Raw genomic sequence first — 9,958 nt, 5'->3', positions numbered from 1 at the left:
CAATTTTAACTCATTGGAATTTGATGGACAGCAGAATCAGGCAGCCCACCCTTATGAGGCAATGGCTGGTGCGACTCCTTAGGCCTAAAGTGGAGTAAAGTGGAGATGCGCCTCTCAAAGTGAGGTTGCATCCCTGTTTGGATTTATCAGTGAAGGATTCTGGAAGACTTTTTGGAAAGGCTGATGAGTCAGAGAGCTGCATCCATATTCTCTGAATGTCCTAGTCAAGGAAGTGAAGCCAGGAAGTTTCAGCTCTTTCCCCAAATCCTCTAGGACATGCCCAAAGCAACGATGAAGCAGGTCTGGACTAAGATGGCTGACAGGGTTAGTGACTCCAGCATCACCCTCAGAACCTGCGTTCAATGCAGGAAAGGATTCAATTACCTCACTAGAGCAGCAAGTGTGCGTACAGCTGTTCAGCTCACAGTACCTTTCTCTCAACAGCAGCTCTCAACGGTCCTTTTATTCACAGACACGCCACCCTCAACAATTCCTTCTGCTTCGCTATACCTTTCAATATACAATCACAAGGGCACGCTAAAACACCTCACTTTCTCATTCCAAACACACTCACCGCTCTTCACATCACACAATAACACCATTCTCATCTCATACACTATCATTTGCACAACCAGCACTGCTTCCTCATATCACAATGCACACACTTTCCTTTATGTTAACCACCTCCCCATCCTCATTCAATATTTTCTATCTAACAATGACTGTGGGCTCATAATTTTCCACACATCACCTACATTCATAACATCCACTTTCCAATGCTCAACCTCTGTATTTTTTTTTAGTTTTCCCAGTTAATTTATTAACATTTTTAGGTTTCTTTCGCCTACCATTGGAATTAGACTGATTATTCCAGTCTTGTACACCTTATAACTTGCGGGTGTTCCCTAGCACCTTCGGTAGCCACTCTTGCACCTAATTTAAACATTGCCCACTACTATCTATTCTGCCTGCTTGCGAACTTCTCTACTACCTTCTTGTTTAGGTGCAGCCCATCAAACCTATAAAGACCAGCCTTTGCAAAAGGTGCTCCACTCTTTGAGGAACTGAAAACCTGATTTTCCTACAGCAAATACCTAGTCACACATTGGTCTGCCTAATTACTCTCTGGGCTGAATTTTTAGGTCCCGCCAGAGGCGGGATAGAGGCAGACAGCTGATGAAAATAGCTGGCCTGCTGGTTTCTCATTGCTATATGAATTAGGATCAGGAGTAGGCCACTCGGCCTTTCGAGCCTGCTTCACCATTCAATAAGATCATGACTAATCTGATTGTAAGCTCAACTCCACATTCCCGCCTACCCCGATAACCTTTCACCCCCTTGCTTATCAAGAATCTATCTACCTCTGCCTTAAAAATATTTAAAGACTCTGCTTCCACTGCCTTTTGAGGAAGAGAATTCCAAAGACTCACGACCCTCTGAGAGAAAAAAATTCTCCTCATCTCTGTCGTAAATGGGCAACATCTTTCCTAATTATGTGCTGTACCTGCATACTAACTTTTTGCAATTCATGCACTAGGACACCCAGATCCCTCTGCATCTCAGAGCTCTGCCATCTCTCACCATTTAGATAATATGCTCTTTTTTATTCTTCCTGCCAAAATGGACAATTTCACATTTTCCCACTGAAACTGCATTTGCCAGATTTTTGACCACTCACAACCTATCTATATCCCATTGTAGCCTCCTTATGTCCTCTTCACAACTTTGAGTCATCAGCAAATTTAGCAACCATACCTTCAGTCCCTTCATCCAAGTCATTATATAAATTGTAAAAAGTTGACGCACCAGCACAGATCCCTGTGGCACACCACTCGTTGCATCTTGCCAACCAGAAAATGACCCATTTAAGCCGACTCTCTGTTTTCTGTCAGCCAGCCAATCTTCTATCCATGCCAAAATGTTACTGCCAACACGATGAGGTTTTATTTTCCATAATAACCTTTGATGTGGCATCTTATCAAATGCCTTCTGGAAATCTAAGTTCAGTACACCCACCGGTTCCTCTTTATTCACGGCACATGTTACTTCTTCAAAGAACTCCAATAAATTGGTTAAACATGATTTCACAAAACCATGTTGACCCTGCCTGATTACCTTGAATTTTTCTAAGTGCCCTGCTATAACTTAATAGCTTCTAACATATTCCCTCTGACAGATGTTAAGCTCACTGGCCTGTAGTTTCCTGCTTTTTGTCTCCCTCCCATTTTGAATAAAGGAGTTAAATTGGCTATTTTCCAATCCAATGGAACCTTCCCCGAATCTAGGGAATTTTGGAAAATCAATACCAACCCATCAATTATCTCGCCAGCTACTTCTTTTAAGAAGTAAGCAAGTAAGTCCTATATATTTGGGCAGCGGCTGAACTCGAGACACTACACCTGTAGTGTCTCCCACCCGCCCTCCTCCTCTAACCAAAAAAAAAGGTCTCGGTGGTGTACAGATAAGGTAAGGCTTTTTCTATTTATTTTTTTTTCGTGTGATTGGTAAAAACTTTTCGTTCCTTTTTCGTTTATCTAAGTTAAGACTAACTTAAGCTTAAGATTGAAAATGGCAGGAGATCTCAGACCCGTGTTATGCTCCTCTTGCTCAATGTGGGAGCTCAGGGACACGGCTGATGTCCCTGACTCCTTCACGTGCTGGAAGGGTGTCCAGCTGCAGCTCTTGTTAGACCGCATGATGGCTCTGGAGCTGCGGATGGACTCACTTTGGAGCATCCGCGATGCTGAGGAGGTAGTGGATAGCACGTTTAGCGAATTGGTCACACCGCAGATTAGGATTGCTGAGGGTGAAAGGGAATGGGTGACCAAAAGGCAGAGAAAGAGCAGGAAGGCAGCGCAGGTGTCCCCTGCGGTCATCTCCCTCCAAAACAGGTATACCGTTTTGGATACTGTTGAGGGAGATGGCTCACCAGGGGAAGGCAGCAGTAGCCAGGTTCATGGCACCGTGGCTGGCTCTGCTGTTCGGAAGGGCGGGAAAAAGAGTGGAAGGGCTATAGTCATCGGGGATTCGATTGTAAGGGGAGTAGATAGGCGGTTCTGTGGTCGAAAACGAGACTCCCGAATGGTATGTTGCCTCCCAGGTGCACGGGTCAGGGATGTCTCAGATCGGCTGCAGAACATTCTGAAAGGGGAGGGTGAACAGCCAGTTGTCGTTGTGCACATAGGCACCAATGATATAGGTAAAAAACGGGATGAGGTCCTGCAAGCAGAATTTAGGGAGTTAGGAGCCAAGTGAAAAAGTAGGACCTCAGAGGTAGTAATCTCAGGATTGCTACCAGTGCCACATGATAGTCAGAGTAGAAATGAAAGAATAGTCAGGATGAATGCGTGGCTTGAGAGATGGTGCAGGAGGGAGGGGTTCAGATTTTTGGGACATTGGGACCGGTTCTGGGGGAGGTGGGACTATTACAAATTGGACGGTCTACACATGGGCCGGACTGGAACCAATGTCCTTGGGGGTGCTTTTGCTAACGCTGTTGGGGAGGGTTTAAACTAATGTGGCAGGGGGATGGGAACCAAATGAGGTCAGTGGACAGTAAGGAGGTAGTAACTAAAGCCTGTAAGGAACTAGATAATGAAGTCAGCGTGACTAAGGGAAAGAGTAGACAGGGAGCAGATGATGAACGCAAAGGGACTGGTGGTCTGAGGTGCATTTGTTTTAATGCAAGAAGTGTAGTAGGTAAGGCAGATGAACTTAGGGCCTGGATTAGTACCTGGGAGTATGATGTTATTGCTATTACTGAGACTTGGTTGAGGGAAGGGCATGATTGGCAACTAAATATCCCAGGATATCGATGCTTCAGGCGGGATAGAGAGGGAGTTAAAAGGGGTGGAGGAGTTGCAGTACCGGTCAAAGAGGATATCATAGCTGTGCTGAAGGAGGGCACTATGGAGGACTCGAGCAGTGAGGCAATATGGGCAGAACTCAGAAATAGGAAGGGTGCGGTAACAATGTTGGGGCTGTACTACAGGCCTCCCAACAGCGAGCGTGAGATAGAGGTACAAATATGTAAACAGATTATGGAAAGATGTAGGAGCAACAGGGTGGTGGTGATAGGAGATTTTAATTTTCCCAACATTGACTGAGATTCACTTAGTGTTAGAGGTCCAGATGGAGCAGAATTTGTAAGGAGCATACAGGAGGGTTTTCTAGAGCAGTATGTAAATAGTCCGACTCGGGAAGGGGCCATACTGGACCTGGTGTTGGGGAATGAGCCCGGCCAGGTGGTTGAAGTTTCAGTCGGGGACTACTTTGGGAATAGTGATCACAATTCCATAAGTTTTAGAATACTCATGGACAAAGACGAGAGTGGTCCCAAAGGAAGAGTGCTAAATTGGGGGAAGGCCAACTATACCAAAATTCGGCAGGAGCTGGGGAATGTAGATTGGGAGCAGCTGTTTGAAGGTAAATCCACATTTGATATGTGGGAGGCTTTTAAAGAGAGGTTGATTAGCGTGCAGGAGAGACATGTTCCTGTGAAAATGAGGGATAGAAATGGCAAGATTAGGGAATCATGGATGACAGGTGAAATTGTGAGACTAGCTAAGAGGAAAAAGGAAACATACATAAGGTCTAGGAGGCTGAAGAAAGACCAAGCTTTGAAAGAATATCAGGAATGTAGGACCAATCTGAAATGAGGAATTAAGAGGGCGAAAAGGGGTCATGAAATATCTTTCGCAAACGGGGTTAAGGAAAATCCCAAAGCCTTTTATTCATATATAAGGAGCAAGAGGGTAACTAGAGAAAGGATTGGCCCACTCAAGGACAAAGGAGGAAAGTTATGCGTGGAATCAGAGAAAATGGGTGAGATTCTAAACGAGTACTTTGCATCGGTATTCACCGAGGAGAGGGACATGACGGATGTTGAGGTTAGAGACAGATGTTTGATTACTCTAGGTCAAGTCGGCATAAGGAGGGAGGAAGTGTTGGGCATTCTAAAAGGCATTAAGGTGGACAAGTCCCCAGGTCCGGATGGGATCAATCCCAGGTTACTGAGGGAAGCGAGAGAGGAAATAGCTGGGGCCTTAACAGATATCTTTGCAGCATCCTTAAACATGGGTGAGGTCCTGGAGGACTGGAGAATTGCTAATGTTGTCCCCTTGTTTAAGAAGGGTAGCAGGGAAAATCCAGGTAATTATAGACCGGTGAGCCTGACGTCAGTGGTAGGGAAGCTGCTGGAGAAGATACTGAGGAATAGGATCTATTCCCATTTGGAAGAAAATGGGCTTATCAGTGATAGGCAACATGGTTTTGTGCAGGGAAGGTCATGTCTTACCAACTTAATAGAATTTTTTGAGGGAGTGACAAATTTGATTGATGAGGGAAGGGCTGTAGATGTCATATGCATGGACTTCAGTAAGACGTTTGATAAGGTTCCCCATGGTAGGCTGATAGAGAAAGTGAAGTCGCATGGGGTCCAGGGTGTACTAGCTAGATGGATAAAGAACTGGCTGGGCAACAGGAGACAGAGAGTAGCAGTGGAAGGGAGTTTCTCAAAATGGAGACGTGTGACCAGTGGTGTTCCACAGGGATCCGTGCTGGGACCACTGTTGTTTGTGATATACATAAATGATTTGGAGGAAAGTATAGGTGGTCTGATTAGCAAGTTTGCAGACGACACTAAGATTGGTGGAGTAGCAGATAGTGAAGGGGACTGTCAGAGAATACAGCAGAATATAGATAGATTGGAGAGTTGGGCAGAGAAATGGCAGATGGAGTTCAATCAGGGCAAATGCGAGGTGATGCATTTTGGAAGATCCAATTCAAGAGTGAACTATACAGTAAATGGAAAAGTCCTGGGGAAAATTGATGTACAGAGAGATTTGGGTGTTCAGGTCCATTGTTCCCTGAAGGTGGCAACGCAGGTCAATAGAGTGGTCAAGAAGGCATACGGCATGCTTTCCTTCATCGGACGGGGTATTGAGTACAAGAGTTGGCAGGTCATGTTACAGTTGTATAGGACTTTGGTTCGGCGACATTTGGAATACTGCGTGCAGTTCTGGTCGCCACATTACCAAAAGGATGTAGATGCTTTGGAGAGGGTGCAGAGGAGGTTCACCAGGATGTTGCCTAGTATGGAGGGCGCTAGCTATGAAGAGAGGTTGAGCAGATTAGGATTATTTTCATTAGAAAGACGGAGGTTGAGGGGGAACCTGATTGAGGTGTACAAAATCATGAGAGGTATAGACAGGGTGGATAGCAAGAAGCTTTTTCCCAGAGTGGGGGATTCAATTACTAGGGGTCACGAGTTCAAAGTGAGAGGGGAAAAGTTTAGGGGGAATATGCGTGGAAAGTTCTTTATGCAGGGGGTGGTGGGTGCCTGGAACGCGTTGCCAGCGGAGGTGGTAGACGCGGGCATGATAGCGTCTTTTAAGATGTATCTAGACAGATCCATGAATGGGCAGGAAGCAAAAAGATACAGACCCTTAGAAAATAGGCGACATGTTTAGATAGAGGATCTGGATCGGCGCAGGCTTGGAGGGCCGAAGGGCCTGTTCCTGTGTTGTAATTTTCTTTGTTCTTTGTTCTTTGTTCACTAGGATGAAGTCCATCAGGACCCGGGGACTTGTCAACCTGCAGCTCCATCAATTTGCTCAGTACCACTTCCCCGGTGATTGTAATTTTCTTGAGTTCCTCCCTCCCTTCCATTTCCTGATTTACAGTTATTTCTGGGATGTTACTTGTATCTTTTATGGTGAAGACTGTTGCAAAATACCTGTTCAATTCATCTACCATCTCCATATTTTCCCTTATTAATTCCCCAGACTCACTTTCTATAGGACCAACGCTCACTTTAACTTTACTTTTTTAAATATCTATAGAAACTCTTACTATCTGTCTTTATATTTCTCGCTAGCTTTCTCTCATACTCTAACTTTTCCCTCATTATTAATCTTTTTGTCATTCTTTGCAGTTTTTTATATTCTGTCCAATATTCTGACCTGCTACCCATCTTTGCGCAATTCTATGCTTTTTCTTTACATTTGATACTATCTTTAACTTTTTTAGTTCATCATGGAGGGTGGGTTCTCCCTTTGGAATTTTTCTTTCTCATTGGAATGTATCTATTCTGTGCATTCTGAAATATCCCCTTAAATGTCTGCCACTGCATCTCTATTGACCTATCCCTTAACCTACTTTGCCAATTCACTTTTGCTGGCTCTGCTTTCATGCCCTCATAATTGCCCTTATTTAAGTTTAAAATACTAGTCTTAGACCCACTCTTCTGTCCCTCAAACTGAATGTAAAATTCAATCATATTATGATCGCTGCTGCCTTCACTATGAGGTAATTAATTAATCCTATCTCATTGCACAATACCAGGTCTAGTATAGCCTGTTCTCTGGTTGGCTCCAGAACGTGTTGTTCTAAGAAACTATCCCAAAAACATCTAGGCTACCTTCGCCCATCTGATTTTTACAATCTAGATGTGGATTAAAATCCCCCATGATTATCACCGTACCTTTCTGACAAGCACCTCCTTTATACCCCATCCTACTGTGTGGTTACTGTTCGGGGGCCTGTACACTACTCCCACAAATGACTCCTCGCCTTTATCATTTCTCATTGAGCTGGTAGGGGGCCATGTTGAGATTTTGTTGGGAATGCACAGGCTGCATGCTAGGTCAGGGGCAGACCAGGTGCATGGAGGTGGCAACGCAGCAGAAGACCAATCATGGCCACCCCAAAATATTAGGTGGGCCCCTTGAAAGGGAGAACGGCTCAAAGGGTGACTCAGCCATTGGCACACAGGTGTTGTCGTGTGTGCGCAGGTTGCTGGGACAGTGATCTGTACACTCTTGGGCAGTGCAGGGGGTCATCACCTTCCTGGCATTGCAGGAGCATAAGGAGAGGAGGCAAGGCTTCTGGGCACAATTAGGAGGGCAACTGAGCGCGAGGAAGTCAGCAGCTGGCAATGGGAACATGACTCTCAGATTTCAGGTCCAGTGGTGATGAGGAGCAACATCCTCCATAGGAAGGGCAGAGGAGAGGGACGAGGGGCAGGAGGGCAATGGAGGGCATACCCTCAGCATAGATTCTACTGCTGATGGCATAGCTACCTGGAGATGTCAGAGAACCAGTGCCAAAGGAAACTGCGCCTATCCAGGCAGGTGGTCACAGGGATTTGTGTGTTTGTTGCGAAAGACCTCACACCTTGCATCTCTGCTTGCCAAGCCCTGTCAATACCCATTAAAATCATTGTGACCTTGAACATCTTTGCCTCTGGCTCCTTCCAAGAATCAGCTGTGGACCTTAGTAGTATCTCACAAGCAGCTGCACACCATGGCATCTCACAGGTTACTAATGCCCTATTTGCGAGAGCTGGACAGTACATTCAATTTCATAGCTGGACTCCCCCAAGTGCAAAGCATCATCAATTGCACCCATGTGGCCATCAAGCTACCCAGTGATTGGCCAGTGAGATTCATCAACAGGAAGGGGTTCCAATGTTCAGCTGGTCTGCGACTACAACAGTGCTTTCACCATGTGTGCACTTGCTTTCTTGGCAGCTGCCATGACTCCTTCATCATCCGTCAGTGCAGGGTGCTGCAGCTCTTCGTTCCATCCCACTAACTTCGTGGATGGATTCTAGGGGACAAAGGTTATCCCTTGACGAGATGCCTGCTCGACCCTTTACGTGACTCTGAGACAGAGCCACAGAGGCGTTACAATCGAAGCCATCTGCTCACAAGGACCACCATTGGACTGCTGAAAATGTGGTTCCAGTGCTGGGACAATTCGGGTGGCACCCTGCAGAACACTTGTGCAAGGGTCTCGTGCATTGTGATGGTTTGCTGTGCTCTCCCTAACATGGCCCTCCAGAGAGGTCTTTATCTTGAAGAGGGTGAGGCCGTGGAATTACACAGTTCATTGGAAAAAGAGGAAGGACAGGAGGAAGAGGAGGAGCAAGAGGAAGGTGCTGAACACAGAGGTGCCTCAGCTGCATAGGGAGGTGGCCAGACCCCGGCGCATGAATCGAGGTTCTCGCCAGCATGCTGTCAACGTTAAGGATCATCTGATTCAGGCATGTTTCATCTAAGCCCTTCTAATCCAGGAGGATGGCATTGTCTGGAACTCACCTTGAGTTGCCCGTGAGAACACTCTTGGGCAGACCAAACGCAAATTGGGTGACTGCTTTACGGAGCATCTCTGCTTACACTGCAAGCATGACCCCAAACTTCCGGTTGCTTGTCATTTCAATTCACCACCCTGCTCTCATACCCACATTTCTGTCCTTGGCCTGCTGCAGTGTTCCACTGAAGCTCAACACAAGCTCAAGGAAAAGCACCTCATCTTCCGATTAAGCACTCTACAGCCCTCTGGACTCAACACTGAGTTCAACAATTTCAAAGCATGACTTCCACTTTTTTAAACTTTATTTTATTTAATTTCTAACCATCTTTACGAGTGTTTCCATTTTTTGTTAAATTTTGAGAATTTTTGTTTAAAACTGAGAAGAATGCCATAGATGCTAGAACCTTGGGTGTTTTTGTGAATAGGAGGTCACCAGAAGGTTTGGACAGTTTGAACTGTAAACAGTTACTGGAAGGCCCCTGTTTTCAAATAACCTAGCAGGGGTTGTTTTTGACTTGGAGAGATATTTACAAAGAAGTGAAAAGCCAAGATTTATGGTTGTCAGGAGGCTTGCTTTCTGGAAAGTTTTAGTTTCAATTTTAACGGTTAAAAAAAAAGTTGAATTTTTGCCTGCAACAGAAGAGAATACCAGTTCATCTCTCTCTTGAAAATAAACTCTTTATTTCCAATGTGGCAGATTTCTAAACCCTGCATCTTTGAAGGAACTTTGCATCGAATGTGTGGGCACTGAAACCTTGTTCCTGCCTTTCTGCTGTAAGACCTATTTGGAGCCTCTGTAGCTGCATCTCTTGGAAAGCCTACCCAAACTAATCATCAACTTCGCCTGGAAAGAACTGTTCTA

Source organism: Heterodontus francisci, chromosome 15, assembly GCF_036365525.1.
Source record: "Heterodontus francisci isolate sHetFra1 chromosome 15, sHetFra1.hap1, whole genome shotgun sequence".
Taxonomy (NCBI): Eukaryota; Metazoa; Chordata; class Chondrichthyes; order Heterodontiformes; family Heterodontidae; genus Heterodontus; species Heterodontus francisci.
This window is presented reverse-complemented; position numbering follows the sequence as displayed.